The sequence below is a fragment of the Amphiura filiformis genome, unplaced genomic scaffold (assembly GCF_039555335.1).
Source record: "Amphiura filiformis unplaced genomic scaffold, Afil_fr2py scaffold_88, whole genome shotgun sequence".
Classification (NCBI taxonomy): domain Eukaryota; kingdom Metazoa; phylum Echinodermata; class Ophiuroidea; order Amphilepidida; family Amphiuridae; genus Amphiura; species Amphiura filiformis.
Genome location: NW_027305552.1, coordinates 78,169 through 95,849, shown reverse-complemented (window position 1 = coordinate 95,849; position 17,681 = coordinate 78,169).

Genomic DNA, 17,681 nt, shown 5'->3' with positions numbered 1-17,681 from the left:
ATACGTCTTCCTTGGAATGAAACCAGAGCAAGGGGAAACCATCACATCTTATGCAGCAAGACTTAGAGAAAAAGCGCATGACTGTGAATTTGGAGACAACGAGGAAGAAAGAATTCTAGAACACATAATCCAAACAATCTCTCATAAGAAACTGATTAAAGACACCATCAGCAAGTCATGGAATTTAACACAATTCTTGACAGAGGCAGCTCAGACAGAGAATATAGCAGCGCAGATGCAAGACATGAAGAGTACCTCAGCAGTCAACAAAGTACTCAGAAGTGGGAACAGGAGCAACAACAACAGACCATGGAAAGCCAAAGACAACAAGCAAGCATCAGGATCAACCAAAGCGCAACATGGGAAACCGTGTGACTACTGTGGAAGAGTCAACTTTCATCCTGAAGGCCAAGACTGTCCAGCGTATGGGAAGAAGTGCAGGAAATGTCAGAAATGGAATCATTTCGCAGTTGTTTGCAAGGGAAGTAAACAAAAAGATCACAGCTCAGCATCAAGCTATAAGAAGAAACACGGAGAGAAGAAACACAGAAGCCATGTGAAGAAAGCAACTCAAGAAGATGGCAACTCATCAGATTCATCTACCAGCTCAGATGATGAATTCTTCAACCAAGCTGCTGAACATTTAAACCAAGTCAGACGAGTGAAGAAGATAGAGGATTCTCATGACAAGCCAACTACAGTGCAAGTACAACTTGATGATGTGAATACACTAGTTGAGGCAGACACTGGCGCAGACTGCAACCTCATGGATGAGCACCAGTTCAAAGCGTTTTCACACAGATCAAGCGAGAAACCACAATTGAAACCCAGTGGAGTGAAACTTGGTGGCATACAGAACAAGCTACAAGTGAAAGGAGAGTTTAAGACTACAGTAAGAAACCACACCAGAGGGATACAGACTAAGTTTATTGTCGTCAGAGGAAGAAATAACTCACCACCACTGTTGTGCAAGAAATCACTTGAGAAACTAGGAATGGTTGAGCTTAGACCGGACGGATCGTTAGCACCGATAAACGACCTGAGGATCCCACAGCACACATTGAAAGTCAAGTCAAGCATCAGGAACTGATAAAATAACAGATAAATACAAACAAGTATTTGATGGAGTGGGCATGATCCGTGATGTGAAGAACAACATAGACATTTATGCTAAACTCCATATGAAGCAAGAAGCAATACCGGTGGCGCAGAAACCCAGATCTGTACCATATTATCTACAGAAACCATTGAGAGAGCACTTAGATCAGTGTCTGAAGAATGGAGTCTATGAAGAAGTTCCACCTGGAGAACCGATAACATGGTGTTCACCGTTGGTAGTACAGCCAAAACCAAGGTTTAGCAACACAGCAAAGGAAGATCTTGGACCAACCATGATTAGAGCCAGCATTGACTTGAGAACTCCAAATAAATCCATGGAAAGAGGCAGAATCACCCAAGCTACAGTTGTGGAAGATTTCACACACAAATTTCACCGCTGCAAAGTATTTTCAAAGCTAGATATGAGATCTGGATATCATCAGTTACCACTAGATCCAGCATCAAGAGAAGTTTGCACATTTAGCACACCGTGGGGGAAACATGAGACCTAAGAGACTTATCTTCGGAGCAAAGTCATCGCAAGATGTGTTCGACGAAACCATCTACAGGATCTTCGGAGACATACCGAATTGCCTAAACCAAAGAGATGACATCTTACTAGGAGGAGAGACCCTAGAAGAGCATAACAAGACACTAGAAACCGTCTTACAAAGAGCCACAGATTTTGGCATCACCTTTAACCCAGAGAAGTGTTGTTTTGGAGTGGAAGAACTTGACTTCTATGGTTACAAGTTTACCAAAGATGGACTGAAGCCAGACAAAGAGAAAGTGAAAGCAGTACAGGAAAGCAACCCACCAGAGTCCAAAGATGGAGTCAGAAGCTTCCTTGGAATGATTGGGTACCTGTCCAAGTTCATCCCAAATTACTCAATACTCACAGCACCACTTCGAGAAATCACCAAGAAAGAAACCAAGTTCAAGTGGGGACAAGAAGAGCAAGAAGCATTTGATAAGCTGAAGCAAAGCATCACCAATGAAGATACCATGGCATATTTCAACCCAGCAAGACCAATAGTTGTGAGAGTAGAAGCAAGTTACCATGAAGGTATATCAGCAGGACTATTTCAACCTACTGAAAAGGGACTGCAACCAGTACACTTCGCAAGTCGCTCACTAAATGACGCGGAGAAGAGATACAGTCAAACAGAGAAGGATGCATTGGCAGTGAAGTGGGGCAAGAATAAGTTCAAGATGTATCTACTTGGAGCACCCAGATTTAGAATCATCACAGCACACAAACCACTACTACCACTCTTCAATAAAGCGACAGCAAAGATACCGCCCAGAATTGAGAAGTGGGTCATGGATATGCAGGATGTGGATTATGAACTGATCTATGAACCTGGGAAAGATGAAGCTGACCCTATGGATTACTTGTCAAGACACCCACTACCAGAAACAGAGTTTGATGACACAGAGAAAGTGATCAAGAAGATAGTGGAAGAGAAGCACGCAATCATACTTGACAGAATAAAAGAAGAAACTGCTAAAGATGAACAACTTCAGAGCCTGAAAGCAACAATCATACAGAATGACTGGGAAACAAAGAAGAAACACCCAGAGATAGCACCATACTATGGAATTAAAGAAGAACTTTATACAGCAGAAGATGTAATCCTTAGAATGGACAAGATCATAATTCCTAGAAATCTACAGAGAAAGGTCATAAAAGCATGCAGCACACAGCTTAGGACACTTCGGAATTACCAAGACTAAGCAGATGTTGCGAGAGAAGTATTGGTTTCCGACCATGAACAACGATGGTAGAAGAAATCATCGGACAATGTTATGAATGCAGAGTAACAACAAAAGAACACAAGCAAGAACCAGTTAAGATGACAGTAATACCCGAGAAACCATGGGACGTCATTTCAGTAGACTTCGGGGGACCTTACCCTGATGGACACTACAACCTTGTAGCAGTCGACAAAAGAACAAGATACCCAGAAGTAGAGAAAACATACTCAACATCATTCAAACCTACCAAGACAAAACTACGCAAGATGTTTGCAACACACGGAACGCCCAGCAGAGTAGAAACAGATGGAGGACCGCCATTTAACTCCAAAGATTTCGCAGAATTCAGCAAAGAAGAAGGATTCCACCACCACACCGTAACGCCAGACCATGCAAGAGCTAACGGAGAAGCAGAAAGCTTCATGAAAATGTTAAACAAAACTGAACAAATCGCGCACTTGCAAGGCAGAGACAACGTCTTCGCCATCCAGGAGATGTTAACAGGATACCGCTCAACTCCACACCCGGCAACCAACATCACGCCGTACGAAGCCCTAATGAACCGCAAAGTGAGAACAAAGTTGGATCACCTGAATACAGCAAGCGTGGACCCAGAAATAACACAAGAAAAGATCAACATCAGAGACAAACAGTACAAAGACAAACTGAAACAATACGGTACGCTGAGAACTGAAACACTAAAGAACACTCATTCGTTGTAGGAGACTACGTATTGCTAAAACAGACTAAAAAGAACAAGTGGACTACTGCGTATGAACCGGCATTCTACATAATACACAGAATCGACGGATCATCCATCTCTGCAAGAAGAGTCACAGATGGCCGAGACATTTACCGTGATGCAAGTCATTTTAAGCTCGCAAATGCAGTTGTACAGAATGAAGAGGAATCAAGAATCCAAGATACACCACAGAACCAACACCCATGGAGAGAAACATTACTTTCTGAAACACCAGCACCAGAACCAGAGGTGACATCAAACTTCACAACAGAACCTGCACCACTCAAAGAGCCAGCAGAGGCAGCGTCAACAGCTCCTGCGACACCAAGAACATCAAGACCAGCGACACCAAGACCAGCTACACCAAAGATATCAAGACCACAGAGAGCCAGGCACAGACCAGAGTACCTGAAGGACTATACAACTTGAGAAATGAACGCATATTTGCTAACTTGTTCTATGGAACAAATTTTCTTTGTTTGGATATATGGAAAAAAATCCAAAAAAAGAATTCCAAAATCTGGAAAGTGCACATAATTTGTTTTCTGAAAATTGTGTGGAAAAAGACACACAAAACCAAAATTGATTTATTTTGAGCTATTATATGTGCAAGATTTTGATTTTAATTTCTAGAAAGTAAATGAGACTTTCACAAAAGAAATGAGACTTTCACAAAAGAAATGAGACTTTTACACAAAAAGAAGCTGAAATTTTATGTAATTTTATTTGGAGATATCAAAAAACATTGATATTATTACATGTACAAAGAAACATGTATTTCCAAGATGTATAAATTGAAACATGTGAAAGCACACATGAATTTTTTAACAAGAAATGTTTAAAAGATGATGGACCACATTGACTTTAAGCAATGGTTAGACTTTAAGCAAACATGTATAAATAAATAATACATGTTAATTTGTTAATAACTGTTACAGTTGAACATTTAGATTGTAAACAAAACTTTACAATCAAGTTGAACATTTAGATTGTAAACAAAACTTTACAATCAAGTTGAACATTCAGATTGTAATATAATTTGTAAAACAAAACTTTACAATCAAGTTGAACATTCAGATTGTTAAAACTTTACAATCAAGTTGAACAGTTATATTGTTAAAACTTTAGTCAAGTTGAACATTTACAACTTGATCAGTTAAACATTGACTTTTGAAACTCTTATATCAAGTTGAACATTGGACAATTGAGATTAATCAGAAACTCAAAAGTTACGCTACCAAACTGCGATCAAAATTACGCGCAGCGCGCGCAGCAGGATTTGGATAATTGTTTATTTAGTTTCAAAGCCAAGTTCTCCAAAAGAAAGGAGAAATGTAATATCCAGGATATCATATACCGCGCGTCACTAATGTATCAGTAATCGCCCAACACTTGTTTACGATCTTGGCAGATCAAAATGGCTACTATATAAATGTAAACAGAATATTTATATCGGCGTTTCGTGTCACTTTATCTTGCAAAGTCTGGATGTGAAACTGCGCATGCATGCATTGCACATGGATTGGGCATGACGCAATCAGCCTAAGTCATACATGTATATACCCATCAGGGAATCGCTGGCCGGGCCGGTGACACAGCCGTAGCTACAAGTACATACATCGAATGTTCGAATCCCAGGGTGCCAAGTGAAAAATTTGTTCATATTCTCCTTTTTTCATTCCTCTTCTCCTTTAATTTCTGATAGCCAAAAACCATGTTTAGCATTAGGGTTTATATTCATAAATATGCCAATAACATATGATGCAAAACTATACAGCACATCGGGCCACCATACATGTATACTATCGCAATATACCAAGAATGAAGTTGATTGGTTGTTGCGATGTTGCGTTTAATCTGCAGAGTGGATTATTAATGAAAATGTGGGTAAAATATACAATTAAGCTGCAGAGTAGATTTATGAAAATGTAGGCAAAATATGCAAATTAGCTCATTAATATTCATAAATATGCAAATAAAACATGACATAGAACTATAATACAGCACATTAGACCACCATGTCCTATCACCATACCAAGTTTGAAGTAGATTAATGGTTTTGCTTCCGCCCGGACAAGCCAAAACAAACAAACAACCATTTGGATGATAACCCAAGCTCCACATATGTGTGGAGGCCAAAAATTCTAATATGGAGTCAACAGGTTTACAGAGAGAAACTCCTATCTTATAGACCACTTGGCATGTGACGTGCCCGGCAATATGCGCGCGCATTATGGCAATATCCATTGTTCTTTGCCCTGCAGTGTGCGTACGCATCGTAGTTTGCTAAGGGCACGTGCATTTTAAATCGCCCGCCACATTTCATATAGTACAAGAAAGCCATTGAACAGTGTAGCAGCTTGTTCAAGCATATCGATAGACGAGTCCCTCGCCTTTGTTGATAAACAGTGATGTCAAGTGGTCTATAGCTAGGCAAATCAAACAGTCCGCTGCTGCTCAGAGGTAAAATCAAACATGTATGAATATACGGTAGTTAAAGGCAAAAAAAATGAATGGAAGACTACAAACTGTGGATGGTAACATAAATATATGAGAAGTTCTTCTTCAACCTTTTTTTTTTTTTTTTTCCAGATTTTGCTTGCTGAATATGTGAAAGGATATTACAACAAGAGTGCTGTAACAGTTGCAAAAATACTTTTCTGTTCTCTCTACCGAACCCCACAAGAGCTGCAATCAGACAATGTTGTACATTTTACAGGTGCTTGGCTCAGGTAAGGTGTTCATCTAGCTCTATGAGCAGGGCTGCAAGCGGCCCTATATTTCCTATATTTTTAAGATTTTCCTATATTTCCCTAGAAAGTTTCAAAAAGCCATATAATCCCTATATTTTCATATTTGGAATATTTTTACTGAAGGTCTTTGTATTAAATGTAAATGCCTCCCTGGACCCCACCAATCAGGTTTATTCTATAATTCCAGGTTGCATTTTTGCCCTGCAATTTCAGTTAATTTCTCTAACTTCTCGGGGCTTTGCCATATCATCAAACGCCCCCTATGTCAACCAATTTTTTTCTAACTTGGTCAAAGTGTGCCACTTGCTAAAATATTAATCTCCACCAAATTTAAATTCAATCGGATTTCGTCTTCTGGGTCCACCGGGAGATCAAAGTTTGACGGGATCTTTGCAGCAAATATCACAATTGCACATGAGGCAGCTTTTTATCTTCCCATTATTTGCACATAAAAATCATGGCTCCCGCTTGCATTTTGTATCTAATTACACTTAAAGAGGGGAAGTGGTATGTTTTATGGTTTCACATCATATTTTCAGTGATTGACAAGTGTTGTACATTAACTATTGCTTTAAAAATTAATAGCTGCCATATGTACCAACGTGTTATTTTTTATACATTTGCGGTTATTTGCACATAAAAATCATGGCTCCCGCATGTATTTTGTATGTAATTACACGTAGAGGGAAAGTGGTATGTTTTATGGTTTCACATCACATTATAGTGATTGACAAATGTTGTTTGTACAATAACTATTGCTTAAGAAATTAATAGCTGCCATATACATTAACAAGTTGCAATTTCCGCTTTCACAGATTTGGCTTCTTTCTTCTGTCTTGTTCCACAACTTGTAAGACGTTTTGATAATCTTCCTCAGATTTGGCTGCTGATAAGAAGTCTGACCTGAGCTTGAAAACCCCGCCTAGCAGCATCTTTTACCACATTGATGGCACAAATATTGACTACCAAGGTCTGGAAAGCTGGGGATTTAGGCAAAGTGTCAACATTGTCTGCAAGAAATCCAAGGTCAAGCTGCAGAATGTGCATGGTGATTGGTGAACCATGAGTCCAAGCCCGCCAAGTCAGCTATTGCTTCAGTGAAGCTATTTGGAAACACAGTTTTTTTAAAATCCTGTGCCATAACGATTACTTGGTACGATCATTTCCTCATCTGGTTTGACTGCTAGTAGTCTTCAGTGAGATACCACAAATGGTGCTTCATGGCTTTGACAGGGGTTGCAGAAATACTAAAATTCACATCTGGTAAATGATGCTGCAGAGCATGGTGTCAAGCTCAGCTCGGACTTCTTATCAGCAGCCCAATCTGAGGAACATTATCAAAACGTCTTTGAAGTTGTGGAACAAGACAGAAAAATGAAGCCAAATCTGCGAAAGGGCAAACTGCAACTTTAATGAAACTTGTGACTTGATTTTGTAGGACATGGTTAATTTTAAACACTGGATTTTCATTTAAAACAATGACAATCTACATGTACATGTACATGTATCTCATTTATGATGAAGACATGTTTATGTTCTCAAAGAAGCTTTGTAATGAACATCGGTGTGCCTTTATACTAGACTTGTAAACCTTAAACAGGTAAATTGCATGGAATTAACTGCAAATGTATTACAATAACATGTTGGTATATATGGCAGCTATGAATTTCTAAAGCAATAGTTATTGTACAACATTTGTGATTGCACAATCACTAAAAATATGATGTGAAACCATAAAACATACCACTAACCCTCAATAAGTGTAATTAGATACAAAATGCATGCGGAAGCTATGACATTCATGTGCAAATAACCGCAAATGTATTAAAATAACATGTTGGTATATGGCAGCTATTAATTTCCAAAGCAATAGTTATTGTACAACACTTGTCAATCACTAAAAATATGTCAAATATCTTGAAGTATGAGTCATAAGAAATATTTCCAACGGCAGACATCGTTTTTCTAAGTGCGTTCAACGCCTTACTCGCCTGATCAGCCAATGCTCGTGTCGCTCTGCCCCATGCATTACCAGTAGACAGTTGAATACCCAGGTAACGGTACGATTTAACAACATCAAGGCGATTGTTTTGATAAAACCAAGCTTCGTCTCTTCGAATGCGCCCTCCTTTCCGGAAAATCATGATTTGAGTTTTACTGATGTTAACCTTCATTTCCCAGTTCAAACAAAATTCTTGGAGAGAGGCTATGTGTTTCTTGAGTCCACCGACTGTATCAGCCATAATAACAATGTCATCCGCATAATAAAGTGAGTTGATCTCTGTGATATCAGGGTACAATTGAAATCCATGAGCACCGTTATTATCAAGAAAGTTTGACAATTCTGAAATAAAAAGAGCAAATTGTAATGGGCTAAGTAGACAGCCTTGCTTGAGTCCAGTAGTACATGTTAAAAATTCAGAGATTGTATTTCCTTTGCGAATACAGGCTTTAACGGTTTTGTTTAAGCCTGTCAAAATGTTCTTCATTTTACCTCTGATTCCAACGGATATTAATTTCGCCATAAGTTTTTCTCTTGAGACGCAGTCAAAAGCTTGTTTGAAGTCAACAAATAAACAATAACATTTCCCTCTTGATCGGAGAAGTTTCTTTTGAATGACACTGTATAATGTGAAAATGTTATGCACAGTCGAATATCCTTTACGGAAGCCAGCTTGATTTTCCGGAATTTTATTATTTTGATCACACCAATCAGCGAGTCTTGTATGCAGAATAGAGGTAAAAATTTTTCCAAATACATCAAGCAATGTTATTGGTCTATAGTTACCAGGTTCTTCCATAGAACCTTTTTTATGTATGGGTACAATAATTCCTCTACTCCACGCAGTTGGAAAAACACCGTTATTAAACAAATGATTTAACAATGTATGAATAAGTTCTAGAACATCACTTGAAACATGTTTAAAAAATTTCACTTGGTAGGCCATCTAGCCCAGGTGCCTTATTTGGCTTTAAAGAAGAAATGGCATTTGTTATTTCTTCCATACTTATAGGTGAATTCAAATCAATATCACATTCCTGGTCATCATCAACTTGAATCTCCATTAAATCATTGTATGAGTTCTCATTGTTTTCAGCACCATTTAGGTGGATGTCATTTTCAACATGGTCATTGTGACTAAAAACACACTTGAAGTGGTGATACCAATCACCCATACTCAACGAGGATTGAGCAACAGTCTTATGTGGACTCAGGATACTTTTCACAGTATTCCAGAATAGCTTTGGATTAGAAATTACATTCTCTAACTTCTGCTGGAGATTTTGTTTGTACTGAAATTTCTTGTTTTTACACAAACTTTTATACACACTTTTAACATTTTTGTATCTGGTAAAATCACTCATGTTATTTGTTCTTCTAAATTTACGGAGCAAAGAAAACTTCATAGCTTTCGTTTTCTTACATTCATTATCAAACCAAGTATTTTTGTTCAGACCGGCTCTCTGAGGGGTTTCTTTATTTACAAGCATGTTTTGAGCAGCAGACTGGAGCGTCTGCGTAATCAATTCAACGGCCAAATCTATATTTGTTACAATACAACCTTTAGCCGCTGCAAGTATTTCTTGACAAATGTTTGACTCAAGATTACTACTAAATTGAGCGCCGTGGTGATCATCCCATTTGTATTTTGTATAATGATGTGTAGTAATGTCCTTGTCCTGATGTGACCTGGCATGATTATAAACATTAGTCTCAGTAGACCAACAGATTGGTAAATGACACGATTCAACTCTTGCTACTACCTCAAAATAACAAATGTCATTGAACATATTAGTAGATACAATTGCATAATCAATAACACTAGATCCATTCGCACCAATAAAGGTGTATTCACCCATAGCATCAGCTTCACTACGCCCGTTCAGGATGTGGATATTAAACAGTTTACATAAAGAGAGCAACTTGCGGCCGTATGTGTTAACAATAGAATCTTTAGATTCTCGGGGTATAGCAAATACATCTTCATCATAGACATCATTGGTGTCAACAATAAAGTCAATAGAATCATTTTCAATATAATCCAGTTCATGACCTGTACGAGCATTAAAATCACCACAAAGCATAATATTTACATCAGGGTAGTCAACAAGAATAATGTTCAAAGCATCTTCTAAGGTGTCAATACTAGTTTTGGAATTAATTGAGTGACGAGTGGAGTTTACAGGCGGAATATACACAGTACCCAAAATGATATCTTTATCTGTACCAAAAAAGGTTTTACATAACACAAGAAAAATACAATCCTCCTGATTGGTAGAAATTCTACTAATACCTTCAGCAATATCATTTTTGACATAAACCATAACACCACCAGATGTACGACCAAAACGAGGTTTCTTACCAGGAGTATCGTATAATGTATAACCAGGCAAAAAATTCACATAATCTTTTACATCAGTGGTCCATGTCTCCACGAAACAAATAATATCATAATTCAAGCAATTTTCAATAAAGTCAGCATTATCAAGTTTTGAGAACAGTCCATCTACATTCCAAGCAATGAAGTTCAGTGTTTTTTTCACAAAGCTAGTTTTACCAGTTAAAGGGCCATGGGCAGACCCCTATTTAGAAACGACCTCCTTACTTTCTTCATCATAATGAAATGAAGCAACATTTCCTGCATGATCAGTAACAACTAGTTTTTTGTATTTGATTTCAGCTTTCTTGACATCGTTTTTGATTTCATTTCTTTTTTCACGAAGGATTTTATGAACATCACGGGTATTTTTGCAATAATCCTGATTTACATAGATATTTGACCCTTTCAACTTATATGAGTTACTCAAGACCCTTTCTTTATCTTTGTACTTTGAGAACATGACAATAATTGGTTTAGATCCATTCTGAGTAGGCCCATTTGGGATACGGTGAGCGCGTTCAATATCAATGCCAGTTGGATCGATCTTCATTTGGGAACGTATTACACCTCTTACTTTTTCCTCACTCGTTTCCCATGATTCATTATTTTGGTCTTGTGGTATACCTGCGAATATAAGATTGTTTCTTTTGTTTCTATCTTCTAGGGAATTAACTTGGTTTTGTAATGTCTTTGTATTTTCTTGGGCTTTTACCAGCTCCTCCCTTGTACTGCTCAATTTAGACTCCAGGGCTCCAACTCGATCTGTTATGCGTTGTAACTCTTCATGGTCAGTAGCCACGCTTTGTTCGTTTGCCACTACACGGTCCTCTATATCATTCACTCTTTCATTCATAGCAGCCCATTGTTTATTTCCTTTATCAATCCCTGTAGAACTTTGTCTAACCGGTTGTTAATTTCTTTGATATCGTCTTTAGTTGCATAATCGTTGGTACTGGTCCTAGTATTGGGACCGGGGTTGACCTCGACATCATTGCTTAGCAAGAGTAAATGGACAGTACAATGTTTTACAGAAGCAATGGTCATGTTGTATGGGTTGTAATGTAGTGGGTAAATCATGTCAAAAGTGTCCTGATTCATTCCAAAACAGAATTCCATGGTCTCGTGGTATGCACCTACCATATACCCGATGATCTGTCCATCCCAGCACAAAAGCCCTATCAGTAGGCCCCAGAGCAAAATTCGGCAGCATAGTCCGGGTTCCGCGTGGGTTCCGTCGTTATCAAGTCCTACTATTCCACGCCAGGATCTTGGCTGTACAAACGTACCAATCCTCCCTCTCCAAGTGGCTAAATCAACTCCCATGTTAACAAGGGAAACTTGGAAATCCTATCCAAAAAGATGATGTGTATGAAAACAAGCAGCACGAGAGATTTTACTGGTAAATCAAAAATTTACAGGAGCGCGATTTTACTCCGTCCTCCTCATACGATTTTCAAAATGGCGTTCAATTTTGCCTATTCTTACATACGGCTCTGAAATCTGGGGTTACAAAAAATATGATTGCATTGAAAAAATTCATTTCAAAGCATGTAAACATTTTTACAGATATCTCAAAACACTCCCAATATTGCTGCTGTTGGTGAATGTGGTAGACTTCCAATTTATGTTACTTGTATGATTCGTTGTGTTAAATTTTGGTTTCAACTTCTAAATATGGACAATAACAGGTATCCAAAAAAATGCTACCTTATGTTATTGTATCTTGATGACAGAGGTAAATCAACCTGGGTAATGCATGTTAAAAACATTCTTTTAATGCATGGCTTTGGCCACGTTTGGTACAATCAAGGTGTTGAAAATGAATGTCTTTTTATGTACATATTTAAACAAAGACTTGAAGATGTTGCAAAACAAAACTGGTATTCTGATGTAACTTCACTTGATAAGCTACGCACTTATTGCACTTTCAAGTGTCAATTGACTCCTGAAAAATATCTTTTTGATGTAAAACACGCCTCATACAGGCGTTTTTAGCTAAATTAAGGTGTTCCAGTCATATTCTCAAGATTGAAACAGGTAGAAGACTGAAATTGGATTTGGAGGACCGGGTTTGTGATCTGTGCAGGGATGGGAATATTGAAGATGAATATCATTTTGTCATGGTCTGCAAGTTTTTGATAAGATTCGTCAAAATATCTTCCATTCAGGTACAGATCCGAACCGAGTCCCCAAAATTCATTTCTCTCATGAGTTCAGATACACCATCTGACATCAGTGGTCTCTCATTATTTGTTTTTCACGCTATGAAACTTCGTGAAATGATTGAATTTATGTAATTATTTCTTCACGTTATTTATATGTCTTCCTCATATGTAATTATTATATTTGTAGTGCAAAGGGCCAAGGGCCTATATGTACAAATAAAATCTAAACTGAAACTGAAACTGAAACTAAAAATATGATGTGAAACCATAAAACATTCCACTTCCCCTTTAAATGTAATTAGATACAAAATGTAAGCGGGAGCCATGATTTTTATGTGCAATTAGTGGGAAGATAAAAAGCTGCCTCATGTGTAATTGTGATATTTGCTGCAAAGATCCCGTCAAACTTTGAGCTCCCGGTGGACCCAGAAGACGACATCTGATTGAATTTAAATTTGGTGGAGATTAATATTTTAGCAAGTGGCACACTTTGACCAAGTTAGAAGAAAATCGGTTGACATAGGGGGCGTTTGATGCACCCTATTAACCTACACTAGACCTTTTCACAGTTGAGATTTTGCATATAAAATAGAGATAATCAGTGTGGTGTTGAATGCTGCCATCTTGTGGGTACACGCTGCGATGGCCGTTCGTCGTTCGATCTCCATGCGTGAACAGCAAAATCACCGTGTTGATGTGTGGTCGTGCGTCTTGAACTCGCCACTCAAAAAAGGTGACGATGTTACATTTTCCCAAATTTGACTCAAATTAAATGATGATATCTCTGCCAAGCAAGAAGTTATTGTCACGCTTGGGGTCTCATTTTATTGCTAGATAAAATGCACTTTCAACCCAGTAAAAAGAATTCCGTTAGCCTTTTTAATACTGACACTGTGCTTCATAGAATTCAGAATGGGCAGAGTGGCAGAGGTGGGGGGTGTGGAGGTGGGGGATGTGGCACACACAAACTCTATGGGATTGATATTTTAGTGCATAATCTGCTTCTGTAAAGACTGTAAATTGGATTTTTACTCTATTTAGCATCTAAAAGACTCATGAACTTACAGCTAAACAATTCTACTAATTGGTTTAGTCTAGAAAATACAAACTTTTCCATACAAAACTACCCGTTTTCATATCAAACACTGTAGTAAGTAATACGGATGTCTTCAAAATCTAAAAGTTACTGTAAAATTTTAATTACTTATCCTACCACAGTCAAAGTATAGATTTTCTGAAGGGAAATTTGATGAGGAATCTAAATATGGACTTACTTTTTCTGTATGGGGTAAGGGCAAAATGTTTCAGTTCAAAATATGTTGAATTGTAAAAAAATCTAACATACTTTGGGACACTCTGTATTCTGAGATTGCCAAACAGCTGTGATTTTGGTTTCGTCTAAAGTCAGTGGGCTCCCCCTATCCTCTAACCAAATGAATGTTGTTTACTTCCAGTTTATTACTGGAAGTTGGTAATAAGCAATGCATTAAGTAACCCATTTTTTATCTGAATCTTTTTTATTCCACCCTGTATAAGGTCACCCTGTATAGTGAATTGAAGTGTGTGTATTTGAATTGCTTATGCCTTCAGCTTTCCAAAAAAATGTATACTTTTGCTAGTTTAGGGTTGATAATTATGGAGATAATTAGAAACACGATTGGTGTAAAAAATCATAATATTTGTGATGTAACGTTAAGGGTGGCGAGTCCAGGACACATGGCCGTGTGGCAAGCTGCGACCTGCGCGTAGTGTCTGACGCATGAACACGCAGATCAGTTGTACCCACAAGATGGCGAAATTGGCTGACATCCCCTATTAATCCCTAGATAGTTAAAACTATTTCTTGCAACAAGACAAAATAAGAGCAAGTTCCATTTTAGCCCACAGCGGGGGGAAAATTGGACCTATGACGTCCCAATTTTACTCTTTTGCCTATAACTCCATAACAGTACATCATAGATTGGTCAAAGTATACCTTTTCTGAATCGGAATTACCAGAGAGTCACGATAGTGTGAGTTTTGAACTGAGTAATTTTGAACTTGACCATTTGTGCAAAGTTCAATGACCCTTTTCTACTACATGTACATGTAGAATGAGAGTAGGCCCTCCCTACTGTTAAATTGCCTCCATAGCCTAGATTAATTAGCACTATAAATACTATTCATCTGCCAAATATGACAACTGTAACATGATTTGCACGATTGTAGTGCATAAACTGAAATCTATTGCACTATTTCATGTCCTAAACCATAATCCCCCGAAGCTGTAAATAAAGTTTTAGCTCATTTTGGACTTATGTACATTATTCTCCTCTAATTTATTTAATATGGACTCCCCGGAAGTAAATGACTGCCCAATTTACCCTTTACTAAACGTTTGTTTTATAGTTATTGTTATATGCAGTATTTTAAACTTTTTAGGGCCCCACTGAGCCCACCATATGGGTGACCCTGCCCCGCTTCACAAATTTGTTTGTCTGCTTTACTATTGTAAGGCTTGCAGTCCTGAGATTGGGTTTGTATGTAGCCAAGACACATGGCTTTCATATGGCTCAGTCAGGTCCCTTCTAACCTTAAAATTGACATCCCTAGACTAGTCAGAAAAAAGGGCAAACACTGCTCGGTCTCCCCTATTGCACTATTTGAAGTTGCTTTGTCTAATGAAATTATTGTATTATTCTTATTCCAGTTATATTAGCAATTCTGTAAACAATATTATCCAGATATGCAACACAAATATTCTTATGCATGTCATTTGAAGTGTCCATGTGCCATTTTCGAAAAACTAGGTGAATGTAATACAAAAGCAACCCGGTCCCAAATGCTTTTGAACTATGTTTATTCAAACAAAAGAAAGGAATTCCACTATTGCTGGAGTGTGGCTAACATGCAGTACAAGTAGATCAGGAAATTAAGTTACATTAATTATAACTGTTCCGAAATGCTAATAACACATTCATGAGTATCCACAGTCAATTGTACAAATGTATGTATTTCTTACTATCTTCTCTTTCTGTGACTCTTTTTATCCATAGAATCATTTGATGCCCTCATTGATGCTACAAGGGAACAAGTGACAACAGCGACACAGTCAGTCATGTTAGCAGAGGGGAAACTTTCGCAATCGTCAACATCCACAGATGCATGTAAAAATGAATGATACCAGCTGCATAAATATGATGAACAAATACATTCACTTTATCTATTTAGAAATGAAAGGCTTTTAAGACCAGCACATTTACATGGATTTGTTTCAGTGACTGGTCATTTCATATTACCAGTGTTAGCAGAACTCATTGTAAGCTGACAACATGGCTATAAATTCAAGTCAAATCCCTACCTTATTAGAATGAGAAGCATGTTCTTAAAACATATGGAAACTATATTTGGCAAATAATGTGAACTATAATATAACCTTTCTTTAGATTTTGTGAATGATTAGCCAAGTCAAGTCCAGACAAGTCAAGTAATACTTTATTATACTATTCAGCAAATTACTTCAGCGGTGTCGATGTCCTTCTGCTTTGTCTGATTATCACATACAAAAACTACAATCTTAGAAATAATTGTTCGAACACTTTTAAGGGCTTATTGGAAATGGTCCCCCCTCTCTACCCCCGTACAATGTTTGCATGCCCAATATGCTCATCTTCACCATATCTTCTCCCAACATTGTTTGGTGGGGAAAGGGGAAGGGGTATGCTGAAGATGAACATTGAGATAACACTACTATAATCCGTAGTTTCCAGTGACTCATATAGCGTGCGCACTGTACTAAGAAGAACAGGGGAATTTCGAACACATTTTGTGCGGGATTGTAGGTCACACGTTGCTACGCAGTTTGACTAGCGAATGAGGTGCCAATGTGATTCTAGAGTTCAGTCTTTGATCAAGTAATCTACATGTGTATGCCAATTGAATTTGTCATCAATCATAGTGCCAAGATATTTATATGAGGACACATGCTCCACATTACTACCCTTCACCACTATAGGGTCTGTTGTACTTGACGTCCTAAAATCAATTATCATTTCCTTAGTTTTGGAAACGTCTCAAGCTATGCAATGTTATTTTGTGTATCAAAATAACCAAATTGTTGAGACAACATGTCACATTATCCAATTCATTCCAAGGCATAGGTTTTTAAACCTTTAGACACATCTGCTTAAGCTTAAGAACATATTACAGTAGCACTGAGTAATTAAATTTGATCATTTATCTTACAATTTTTAAATTGTAAGATAAATGATCAAATTTACTGAAGTAGCTTTAAAAAGCTACTTCATGAAAGTTGGGAATTCCCTTTACCGTGTAATCACAGTAAACAAAGTCAGGACTATTTATGTACTCGGAATCCCCTAGAATGTAAAGTGGATATTACATCATTTTGGAATTCCCCAGGAAGTGGTGTAATATGAAAGGTTAATGTTTAAAATTAGTCTTGGGAATTTCCAGATTACATCTTATTTTGTAAAAGAGTGCTAATAGAACGGGACATTTATTTATGTTTATGTATCAGAAGATTATTAATCATGTTTTACTTTTATTTATTCAGATACTGTTAACTTTTCAAACAGTGTGTTTTCTTGTGCACTCTGACATGTCTGAAGTGAATTTGGGTGAAAGGTGTGTTTGGCCTTGACGACTCGGTAACAATATTTCACTTGTGTTGCTGTTGAATCGCACATGCTGTCCCAAATCTACAGAGTGTATACACATTATACACACATACAGATAATACAACTTCTAAGTCCCCCTGGCAAATGTTTGAATAAATTAATGT